This window comes from Saccostrea cucullata, unplaced genomic scaffold (assembly GCF_032062105.1).
Source record: "Saccostrea cucullata isolate Sc308-1 unplaced genomic scaffold, CSIRO_AGI_Scuc_v1 ctg5673, whole genome shotgun sequence".
Lineage (NCBI taxonomy): Eukaryota > Metazoa > Mollusca > Bivalvia > Ostreida > Ostreidae > Saccostrea > Saccostrea cuccullata.
Window position 1 is genome coordinate 3,220 of NW_026929308.1, and position 12,750 is coordinate 15,969.

At 35.4% G+C, this 12,750-nt stretch overlaps 1 long non-coding RNA gene across 1 annotated transcript; it reads right to left on the reverse strand.

Moving 5' to 3' along the window:
* Positions 1–939: 939 nt before the first annotated feature.
* LOC134280403 (uncharacterized) lies at positions 940–11,455 on the reverse strand. The gene is made up of 3 exons (XR_009994902.1): positions 11,426–11,455; positions 7,109–7,290; positions 940–989 (listed from the first exon to the last, which is right to left on the reverse strand). It is a non-coding gene; the product is annotated as an uncharacterized LOC134280403 (long non-coding RNA).
* Between the last annotated feature and the right edge of the window lie 1,295 nt (positions 11,456–12,750).

A 12,750-nucleotide genomic window follows, 5' to 3' on the forward strand; every position in this document is an offset into this window, starting at 1 on the left:
TCTATGTAAAACTTTGATTCCCCATAGCGGCCCCGCCCTTACCCCGGGGGTCATGATTTGAACAATTTAGAATCTACACTACCCCAGATTGCTTCCACATAAGTTTCAGCTCTTTTGGCCCAGTGGTTCTTGAGAAGAAGAATTTTAAAGATTTTTTCATATATATTTCTATGTAAAACTTTGATTCCCTATTGTGGCCCCGCCCTAACCCCCAAGGTTCATGATTTTAACAATTTAGAATCTGCACTACCCCAGGATGTTTCCACATAACTTTCAGCTTTTCTGGCCCAGTGGTTCTTGAATAGAAGATTTTTTAATGACCCAACCCTATTTTTCTCTTATCTTGATTATCTCCCCTTGTAATAAAACTTGGCCCTTCACTTTAACAATTTAAATTCCCCTTCACCCAAGGATGCTTTCTACCAAGTTTGGTCAAAATTGGCCCAGTGGTTCTTGAGAAGAAGTCGAAAATGTGAAAAGTTTACAGACGGACAGACAGACGGACAGACAGACAGACAGACAGACGGACGGACGACGGACAAAATGTGATCAGAAAAGCTCACTTGAGCCTTCGGCTCAGGTGAGCTAAAAACAGGACAGAGGCTTGTACAACACAATAAAACTTACCTATATCTTTTACGGTATCATTACGCTGTTGTTACACTGTAGTTCCATAAAAAAATTACCAGATAGAACAACCTTTTGAATTAGACAACGTCTAAAACAATTTTTTTTGCCAAAACTTGTTCATGAAAAAGTTATTTTACAAGTAAAATCTTTTCCATCATTTCTATCAAAATAATCATGATAATCTACCTTATCTTTTTTCATTTTGATCAAGCAGATTAACCATTATTATATATTGAGATTTTTGCTCTTGAAAGAGTTTTGCAAGTTAAATTTAAAGTAATATTTATATCTCACCTGTAGGACAAACATGTGCCATCTCACACTCAATAGCCTGGAAAGGAATTCTTAAGAAGTCTGGTCTGAAAGAGATAAAAAATTATATACCAACCTAAAATAATCTGGTGACATATTTCCACTTTGCCAGTGCAAACATTTTCTATACACAATAAATACACAATAAATTAAGGTCATCAGATACTATTGTTTGAGAGATCAAGTAAAATCTAGACTCTGTATTTCCAGAAATATACATAACAATTTAATCTGTGTAACACCTTAGAATTTAAAATTCAATACATTTCTAGAGAGTAAATAATATGTCTCTTTCTACTTTATTAACAGAAATATTTTTAAAGGCTAACAATTAAAAAAACAATCGAATCAATATTTTAAAATACATGTACATAAGGCCACACCAATTTGCAACATAGTTCTTCGGATTTTCAAAAATAAAAAGAGAGGCAAGCGAGTGAAAATATTTTACAAATATTTATTTTTTTATTTCAGGTTTCAAAATTATGAGGCGAGCGAATATAATTAATATTAGTGGCAAAAATTCTAAGTTCTTCTCTTTTTCCTATTATTTTTTCTGAACAAGAATATATTTTTGATGCACTCATAAGAAGCAAAAACGTGTCTTTCTTTCGTTTCTCGTAACATTGCAATTATGACATAGTTTCATTTCTACAAATTTTCTGTTTAATTCTTTGCAAATTGTTAAGGTCATGTCAGGTTTTGAAATCCCAATTGCATCGCTTTTTGAATTTTCTTTAATTTTAATTGAACAACAAGAGGCCCATGGGCCTTATAGGTCACCTGAGTATCATGCAACAACTTTCCAACAATTGAATTTGATTCATGTTTTAAATCAGAGGCCATGAAATTCACAATTTTGAAAGAGGCACCATTGCTTATCATAATCATACACTCAGCATGCTTACTTTGGTTACTTAATACCCAGAGGTATCTCAGAGTAACAAAGAGAAAATGCATTTTCCACTTTATCAGTTGTGCACCCCATCCCACAGGAACCACTGACCCTGGGGCCACATCTTTCAAAATTTTGGAAATTTTAAAAATTTTATTTCATAATATTGTTACTTAATACCAAAGTGCATATTTCAAAGCATTAAATTATTTTCAGACTATGTACGCCCCCCCCCCAAGTACCTCTGTCCCTGGGGCCAGGAAATTAACCATTTTTGGAAGAAGCAGCTTTCTTCGTCATAAATATATACTAAGATCATTGGCATTATACCCAGGAACCAAGTAAAAGATTTTGAAAGGATTCATGCATTTTCAATATATAAATATTAGAGCCCCACCCTAACACAAGAAGCCCTGACCCAGGGGCTCTGAAATTCAAAAATCTCAATGAGGCATCCTCCCTCCTCATAACTATGTACATAGTACACTGGTTTAATACCCAGGTGCAGAAAAGACGATTTTTCAAGAATTTATGCATTTTCACTATATAATCAATAGAGCCCCACCCTAACACCAGAACCCCTAACCCAGGGGCCGTGAAATTCAGAATTTTGGAATAGGCAGCCTTATTTAACAAAACTATGTATTAATTTATTGAATACTCAGGAGCAGAGAAGATTTTCAAAGAAATAATTCATTTTAAGCTCACCTGAGCGGAAGGCTCAAGTGAGCTTTTCTGATCACATTTTGTCCGTCGTCTGTCCGTCCGTCTGTCTGTCTGTACACTTTTCACATTTTCGACTTCTTCTCAAGAACCACTGGGCCAATTTTGACCAAACTTGGTACAAAGCATCCTTGGGTGAAGAGGAATTTAAATTGATAAAATGGAGGGACATATCCCCTTGCAAGGGGAGATAATCAAGAAAAGACAAAAATAGGGTTGGGTCATTAAAAAATCTTCTTCTCAAGAACCACTTGGCCAGTAAAGCTGAAACGTATGTGGTAGCATCCTGGGGTAGTGTAGATTCTAAATTATTCAAATCATGACCCCCGGGGGAAGGGCGGGGCCACAATGGGGAATCAAAGTTTTATATAGAAATATATAGGAAAAATCTTTGAAAATCTTCTCAAAAACCACTGGGGCAGAAAAGCTGAAACTTATGTGGAAGCATCCTGGTATAGTGTAGATTCTAAATTGTTCACATCATGACCCCCGGGGGAAGGGCGGGGCCACAATGGGGAATCAAAGTTTAACATAGAAATATATAGGATCAAAGGCCTGAAGGGCCTGCGAGTTGACTTGCTGGAGTCAATTGAGCTTTTTCATACATCTGGGCACCATACCTTAATATATTCAGTTTATTTTGCATCTTTAGAGATTGAATATTATATGTCTGATCCATGTTCGGTTCATAAATAAAGTGTATATTGCTTTTCCTTAATATATACAGGTTGGCACTAATGGGCTTCCGTATTATTTTGACTGGATTCTATAATAAATTTAAGCACACTAGCTGCAGTGGTCAGTGTTATGGAATAATTAGGTTAAAGATTACCACAGCAAATCTGGATTCTAAAAATAGATTTTCAACAACAACTAGCTGCAGCGTATGAGAGCAGCAGGTGTTTGTGTTAGGGAGTATTCTAGGTCAATTATAAATAAACTTCAGATGGGAAGATTAGATCCGCCTAACATGCTTGAACATATATTCATACGCAGTAATTGTACATCTTACAGATATTTAATCAAAAATTTCTTTAAAAGCATGAAGGCATAAATAATGTTACAGTATGAAATTTTATACAGTTTTTACCTCTTAAGTTTGTACAATCACTCAAACCAAAGCATTTTTTGCTAGAACTATTATATTTGGCGTATGGATCACCTTGATGAATGCGTGAAAAATTTTACAGCTCTGAAACGGCTATGTCAACAGGGAGCAGCTTGCTACGCAAGCCAACTCAAAAAATCTTTGAAAATCTTCTTCTCAAGAACCACTGGGCCAGTAAAGCTGAAACTTATGTGGAAGCATCCTGGTATAATGTAGATTCTAAATTGTTCAAATAATGACCCCCGGGGGAAAGATGGGGCCACAATGGGGAATCAAAGTTTTATTTAGAAATATATAGGAAAAATCTTTGAAAATCTTCTTCTCAAGAACCCCTGGGCCAGAAAAAGTGAAGCTTATGTGGAAGCATTCTGGGGTAGTGTAAATTCTAAATTGTAGGAATCATGACCCCCGGGGGAAGGGCGGGGCCATTATAGGGAATCAAAGTTTTACATAGAAATATATAGGAGAAATCTTTGAAAATCTTCTTCTCAGGAACCACTGGGCCAGAAAAGCTGAAACTTATGTGGAAGCATCCTGGTATAGTGTAGATTCTAAATTGTTCAAATCATGACCCCCGGGGGAAGGGCGGGGCCACAATAGGGTATCAAAGTTTTACATAGAAATATATAGGAAAAATCTTTGAAAATCTTCTTCTCAAGAACCACTGGGCCAGAAAAGCTGAAACTTATGTGGAGGCATCTTGGTATAATGTAGATTCTAAATTGTTCAAATCATGACACCAGGGGGAAGGGCGGGGCCACAATGGGGAATCAAAGTTTAATATAGAAATATATAGGAAAAATCTTTGAAAATCTTCTTCTCAAGAACCACTGGGCCAGAAAAAGTGAAGCTTATGTGGAAGCATTCTGGGGTAGTGTAAATTCTAAATTGTAGGAATCATGACCCCCGGGGAAGGGCGGGGCCATTATAGGGAATCAGAGTTTTACATAGAAATATATAGGAAAAATCTTTGAAAATCTTCTTCTCAGGAACCACTGGGCCAAAAAAGCTGAAACATATGTGCCCATGGAAGGATCATGGGGTAGTGTAGATTTCAAAATGTCTAAATTATGATCAGTGAGGTAGGGTGGGGATGCATTATGTATAACAAGGGGGAAATCTGGTAAAGAACAGAATGGTCAAAGCTTCTCAGGTGAGTGATGTGGCCCATGGGCCTCTTGTTTACTATATAATCTATATAGCCCCGCCTAGCACTAGAACCCCTGGGGCCATGAAATTCACAATTTTGAAAGAGGCACCCTAATTCAACATAGCTATGCACTTGGTTAGTTTATTTAATGACCATGAACAGAGAAGAAAAATTTCAAAGAATTTATGCATTTTCACTGTATAATCTATATACTCCCCCCCCCCCCAGCACTAGAACCCATGACCCTGGGGCCATTAGGTTCACAATTTTAGAAAAGACAGCCTTATTCAACATGATTATGCACTTGGTTAGTTTATTTAATGCCCATAAACAGAAAAGTAGAGTTTCAAAGAATTTATGCATTTTCACTATATAATCTATATAGCCCCGCCCTAGCACCTAAAAACCCCTGACCTCAGGGCCATGAATTTCACAATTTTGGAAGAGGCAGCCTTATTCAACATAACTATGTACTTATTTAGTTTATTTAATGCCTAGGAGCAGAGAGGAAGATTTTCAAAGGAATAATGCATTTTCACTATATAATCTCTTTAGCCCCACCCTAGCACTAGAACCCCTGACCCCAGGGCCATGAATTTCACAATTTTGGTAGAGGACTCAATGCTGATTACAATCATGCCAACAGTTTGACTGCTTGATGTCCAGGAGTAAAGAAGAAGATTTTTAAAGATTGCACTAATTTTAGTGACTTTGGCCCCACCCCTCAGGCCTTAGGGGGGCAGGGATTATGAAATTCAAAATTTTTGTTCCCCTTCACCCATAGATGCTATATGCCAAATTTGGTTGAAATTGGTTCAGTGGTTTCAGAGAAGAAGCTGAAAATGTTCAAATGTTAACGCACGACGGACTACACACACCCGCACGACGACGGAGGAAAACAGATAGCAATAGGTCATCTGAGTTTACTCAGGTGACCTAAAAATATCATCAATATTTACTTAATCTTGTGTGTACTGTATTTTTCATATGTTGATGATGTTCTCTTAATCTCTTTATTGTTTCATAAAACAAAGCTTCAATTATCTCCTCTGATTCCGTTTCTATTGCTGTGTATGGAGCTACTTTGTACCCAATGTTTTTAACTATGGTACACAGGGGTGTGCAATTGAGAAAAAATCAAGTACTTTCCCACGGGCTAGTGGCAGCTTCCAAGTTACTGTCCCCAAGTAAAAAGTTACTTACCCAAACAGAGGGGCAAAAATTAAAATCAAAACTAATGTTGAGAAGGAATTAATTGCTGAAAAAATCAGGGTACTGGGATCATTCTTTTTAAAATTAAAGATTAAAGTTCTCACTTTCAATATTAATCATGCATAAATTATTATGAATTAAAATTAATTTAAATAAATTAGCTTCCCTTTTTCCTGATCATTGCACTAACTCATTTAGAATAAAATCAAATTCATTTTGTTTTCATCTTAAATCATCAAGTACACAGGAAATATATTTTATGTGAGTCACAAAACACTTATCTTTCAGTTGATTGGGTGATTGTAAATTATTTAATGAGATATCTGCATGTATTTACCATAAATGGAGGAATAGAGGAAATTCGGAATAGGAAAAAACGATCGTTTTAGGAAGTAAATAAGTCAGATAGAACTACAAAACAGATAAGATTATGGAGATTTATTGACAATAGGAGCATGTTGTCTGGAAAATTTTAACTGGTTGGGAATTTTATAACAAAAAGAAGTGAAAATACCGATTGTGCTTGTCATGTATTGCGTGTGTAGTTATATGTTTTACTAGCCCGAGGGGCTACCTCCTTGCAGAAAACAACTAGCCCGATCCCCAAAAATAGTAGCCCCGGGCGTCGGGAGATGCTACTTGCTCACCCCTGGTACATAAGAACAGTTACCAGGGCATCTTGCAAAACTTCACAGATTGCTTCAAAGTACAAACAAACGAACTAAATCCCGCGCTTCTGTCATACAAATTTCCAAGTCTTTTATGCGTTTTGTGTAAAAAGTCTAGAAAAAAATTGTATTTGGATATTTTTGGACGCGCGCGCGCGAATTTTATTTTTATAATATTATAATTTGGATTTTTTAAAAATAGGGGCAGCGAATCTGACGAACTATATTAGAAATTGGTATGGCCTAACATGTAATTTTTTCTTAAAAATTCTAAGCAGAGAGATGGAGATAATTGATCATGTAGAACCAGATAAATGACTGAACTTACAGTTTATATTTTCTACATGTCAGAAGTACTTCAATGGCTGTCAATCTGGAATACATGCTACATATTACTTTCGTCAACTTACTGTAAGACACGGACTTTACTCTTGGACAGATAACAGCTGTCTCCATAGTCAAGGTAGAAAAGGTCAAGCTGCTCAGGGTCATCTCCTTGGAAACCTGACACTCTGGCCCTGTACCATGATGTATCCTGGTCAAATGGTGCAGCCACCAAATCTCCCACTTGTGCAAACTTAACATTGTCAACCTGTAAGACATCATCATGATATAATTTCTGTGTGTAATGATAAAACACTTATCACAGATTATCATCTTCCATTAATTGACTAAGTGTTATAGAAAAAATATGAAAAGATATTTATAACATATGTTTAATCCTTTTCATTTTATGAAAGCAATACTAATACCTACAAAGTGACTTGAAAATTATAATGATCAAAAGCAGCTGAAAGTGTATTTTGGGTCATGTAGAAAAAACAGATTGAGATATTTTACAGGAGGAAATGAAAAATCAGCTGACAGTGGTCATTGTAGTGGAAAATGGTGCCTATTTAAGGGAGCGCAACTCACTTAAGGATGACGTTTACTCAGGTTTCAGAAGACAGAAAGGAAATTTAATAAAGTATAATATGTTAAATCAAAAATTGCTCTAAATGGATAAAATGACCAATCTGGATTAAATTTTATTTTTTTTCAGTTTTGTCAGAAAATTTCTTGTAAAATAATTTACAATGTAAAGGTTACATGAATTTTTAAACATCATTTTGCAAATTTTATGTGTGTTAAAGCTCATCAATTATTTCAAATATTGAATGCTAAGTAATAATGAAATTAAAAAATATGAAAAATAAAGTGCCGCACCACAGCATGATACGCCCGTCAAAAAATTACAATTTTCTTGAACAGTTTAGCATGCAAGAAAATCATGTTAACCTTGATTCTAAGATTTCCATGATTTTTCCATTCCTTAAAATATTTATCCATCCCCTGTGATGTAGGCATTAATTATAATAAATACATGTATTACATCATTGATAGATTTCTATGCTGGTTGTGTTAGACCTTGTCCAACATATTAAACATATATCAAATTAGTCTTAACACCTTAATCTATACCAAATTAATTTTGAAAGAAAAGGCTGGCCATCAAATGACATATGCTATAAACTGACCAGCAGTTCTTCTGTCTAATCCCCAAAGGATACAGATAAGACTGCTTGATCAGATAGCCTTCCTACATTGAACTGATTAATTAATCTTTAACTGGATGCTTGTCTACTCATGACTACCAAGAGATGAATGGGTCTGCACTATCTACCATAAATTTTTTTTTTTAAACATATAAAATACTTAAAGATTTTTTTTTTTGGTTGAGATTTAATGTCCGACAGGTTTTAAAATGTAATTCATATGGACATGCTGATTCCACCCCACCCCATAGAATCAGTTTTTAAATTACTGGGTAATAATGTTATATAATATCATATTAGTCTATTATGCAATACTGTAAATCACTTTTTATTAGCGAGCACTTTATTTTCGTGTAATTACGTGAGGCAGTGTAGTTGCGTAAATTTAATTCTCACGTAGTATTCCTCAATATATAGAGTAATAACCACAATTCGTGAAAATTTTGTCTCGCTAATCAAGAGTCAATGACTATCTCGCAAAAATAAGGTGTCGCCAAAATTTAGTGATCTACAGTATCAAATTAGTTTTAATTACTTTTCATCAAATTCATTCTAAAACTTAGGCTAGCCAACAAGAGCTATTTTTAATCCAACAGGCTGAACCATTTGCCCAATACTCAAGGAACACCGATGCTCTATAGCTACCAGTTAGCTCCTCACACTGAACTCATTAATTTCCCTCTAATTTGACATGCAATTTTCTGTTATCAAAATTCTCCTTGACCATGCAGTGCTTGATAATTACACTCATGGGAGAGGTAGGATTTCTCTAACATTCATAATATTTGTTATAGATTGCTGTCAAGTATAATGCTTAAAAAATTATGTATTTTCTTGATTCAACACCTTTTTTAATAAGGACAGTGCAATACTCTTACATTATTTGGGATGTGAAAATGAATAGTAATAAGACACATTTTTTTTAAAATTTCACTTAAATTAAAGGTCACAGTGACCTTGAAATAGGACGTGACACACCTTCTACCTAAGATGCATTTATAAACTAGCCAAGTTTGATAATTGTAAGTCTTATAGTTTTCTAGTTATGGGCCAGAAAGGATTTTTCCATATTTGGCTATAACTTCTTAATTAAAGGTCACAGCGACCTACTTCTTGTGCGCGACACACCTTCCACCCAAGATGCATCAGATGACAAAGTTTGATAATCCTAGGCCTAATAGTATTAAAGTTATGAGCCAGAAACGAAAAAGCTAACAGACAGATACGTACACGAAGCCTATAACATAATATGTCCCGTCTTAAGACGGGCGTATAAAAACAATTCCAGACAATATATTTCAACAATTTGATCATTGACCTCATATAATATTGATACTATTAGAATAAGGGCAACAAAAGTAACCTGGGGCTATAAATAATTTAGAGTTCTTATCATTAAGATTTTTGTAATTTTCTTTTTAAAATGGGAAAAAATATAAATATTACAAAGAAAATTCAGATTGTAAAAATTAATACGATTATGGCCCAGACTCTAATCATTTATTGATACGAAGCAATGCTGTTCTGTTCCTATTATATTTCATTATCTAAAGAGTTTTGTTGCTGGTAATATTTTTTGAGTTAAGAAAAAACTGGTCATGGTGTGAAAAAATTTAGGTATTTACGAGAAATACTCAGGGGCCACTAACATGAAAAGTTGGTCATTGACCTAGTTATTTGAAATTTAAATTTAATACAAGAATCATTGGCTGTCTAATAGGTGTACAATGTGCAATAGGTGGTTTTTCATTAGTGCTGTGCGATATTACCGGTTAACCGGTGTATCCCGATTTTTTTCTTCACAATACGTATCGCGGTATTTTTTTGTGAATACCGGTTCGGGTTCGATATGCTATAAATTGTTATAGAAAGAGTTATTTGCCCTTTTCAAGGTAAAATATGCCGGCAAACGATGTCAAGTGTGATCAGAAATGAGAGACATATCTCTGTCAGAAACGAAGAGACAACTATTACATGAAACCCTTTCATGTTAAAGCCGAATCTGAATATTACAACTTAATTCGTCAAGTTGTGCCACAAAAAAACTTAGCTTGCCACTTGCGCCGACACAACGCGACCAGGCAGTTGCAATATCAACTCGAAAAAACGTGTAATTTGAGTTTGTGTTTTCATTTCACATTGACAAAAAGCAAAATTTATTAAAAATTTTATATTGTGATATATTGCAATACAAAATATAATATTGCAATATATCGCGATACGATTTTTCAGTGGCGATACCCAGCTCTATTTTTCATTCTTATCAGTGGAATTTATTGTCATCTGAGTAAAGGTATACCTTAAAGTTGGAGAGTTGGTGGTTCTGATATATGTCCTAATTTAATAATTAACTCCTTTAATTTCTCTGAAAAAAATCCTCATTTTGTTCTTAGACATGATTCTAATCATTAATATAGGACTATGACATGAATGACCTCTCTTTTGTGACATGAATTTCCTTTTGTTAACAAACATGAATTATCTCTCTTTCTTTAATCTAATAATGTAACATGAACAACTCCCCTTTTTGTAGACAAAAATGTGTTACAAAAATGAATCAAATAACCACAGAATGTGTTAATGCAAAATCTTACAGAACAGTGTATTCAATAAAAGTGAGACTTTAAAAAAAGCTACATTAATTTTAGATTTATTTTTACATTTCGGGTTGTAACATACCTCTCTCTCTTTACTGTAGTACTGTGACATGAGTTACCTCCCTTTCTTTACTGTAGTACTGTGACATGAGTTACTCTCTCTCTCTTTACTGTAGTACTGTGACATGAGTTCTCTTTCTTTACTGTAGTACTGTGACATGAGTTACCCCTCTTTCTTTACTGTAGTACTGTGACATGGGTTACCCCTCTCTCTTTACTGTAGTACTGTGACATGAGTTACCTCCCTTTCTTTACTGTAGTTCTGTGACATGAGTTACCTCTCTCTCTTTACTGTAGTACTGTGACATGAGTTACCTCCCTTTCTTTACTGTAGTACTGTGACATGAGTTACCTCTCTCTCTTTACTGTAGTACTGTGACATGAGTTACCCCTCTTTCTTTACTGTAGTACAAGTTGTGACGTGAGTTACCTCTCTCTCTTTACTGTAGTACTGTGACATGAGTTACCTCTCTTTCTATACTCTGTGACATGAGTTACCCCACTTTCTTTACTGTAGTACTGTGACATGAGTTACCTCTCTTTCTTTACTGTAGTACTGTGACATGAGTTACCTCTCTCTCTTTACTGCCTGTAATGTACTGTGACATGAGTTACCTCTCTTTCTATACTGTAGTACTGTGACATGAGTTACCTCCCTTTCTTAACTGTAGTACTGTGACATGAGTTACCTCCCTTTCTTTACTGTAGTACTGTGACATGAGTTACCTCTCTCTCTTTACTGTGACAATACCTCTCTTCTTCAACTTGACATACTCTTCTAATTAAAGATTGGCCTTTTTGGGTAGTACTTAGTTGTTGTTTGGAGATTTCTCGGCAAAGTTATATAATTGAAAGTTTTTTTTTCCTTACCAGGCCAGGTGCAGGTGTTCTCTGTTGGTTTAACGGTGCTGTCTTACATGCGAGTAATGTGAGATAGGGGTCAGTTGCAGAACAGTTCTTCAACAGATCGTCTGTTTCACAATTTATCCCTGGCCACAAAATCGAATTTCTAATTCGCTCATAACATTTCAATATCCCTTGATGTTCTTCTCAGAACACTGTTCTCATGCAATTTTCCGACTTTCTTTTATGAGTGGCTCAATTGCTGGAAGAGTTTCAATGATGTTGTCTACATATGAAGGGTTTCTGATTTTTCTCTGTGTTGAATTTCATATATACAAATTAAGAAATCTGAGAAATTTTTCACAGGCCCATGTCACTGCTTATGCATCTTTTTCAACTTGTGCGTATCGTTGTTCTGATTGACTCCTAGATCTTGACGCATATAGGCAGTGCCTTCCAATGGTAAGGACTGTTGTCCGTCAATTGTAAAAGAACATCTTCCCCCAATCTAAATGAACGAAAAAGCTTCATTGTACATGGCGTAAATAAGTGTGTTAACCTGAATTGTCTTTTCTTTCGTATTGAACCTTAATCTATGCTTAACCTTTCAAATAGTATTATCTATTCAGGCCTCTCGTCGAGTTCTGGTGAAGGTTAATTTTTCTGGCGTTTGAACCTGGTAGGACGCCATCAACACATGAGTCTGTACTTGCGCGAAAAACACTAGACAGAAGAAAATGTCCGTAATCACTGGATCGATGGAGCTGTACATGCAAACGTTGCCTAATTCTGTAAAACGGTTGGTACTTTCCGCTAGAAAAACACATTAAAAAGCTCTTCTGACATATTTTGGGTTCGTTCAAATAACAAGGACTGTAAATCTGCTAGCAATGCTGTGTATTCCTGTGATGTCACCATAACATATTACAGTGGCTGGAACGTTATTGTTGACAAACCAATCGTGTAGAATCGTTCGTGCATCGTGCGCGATCGATCGTGTAACGTGCGAGATCGAGC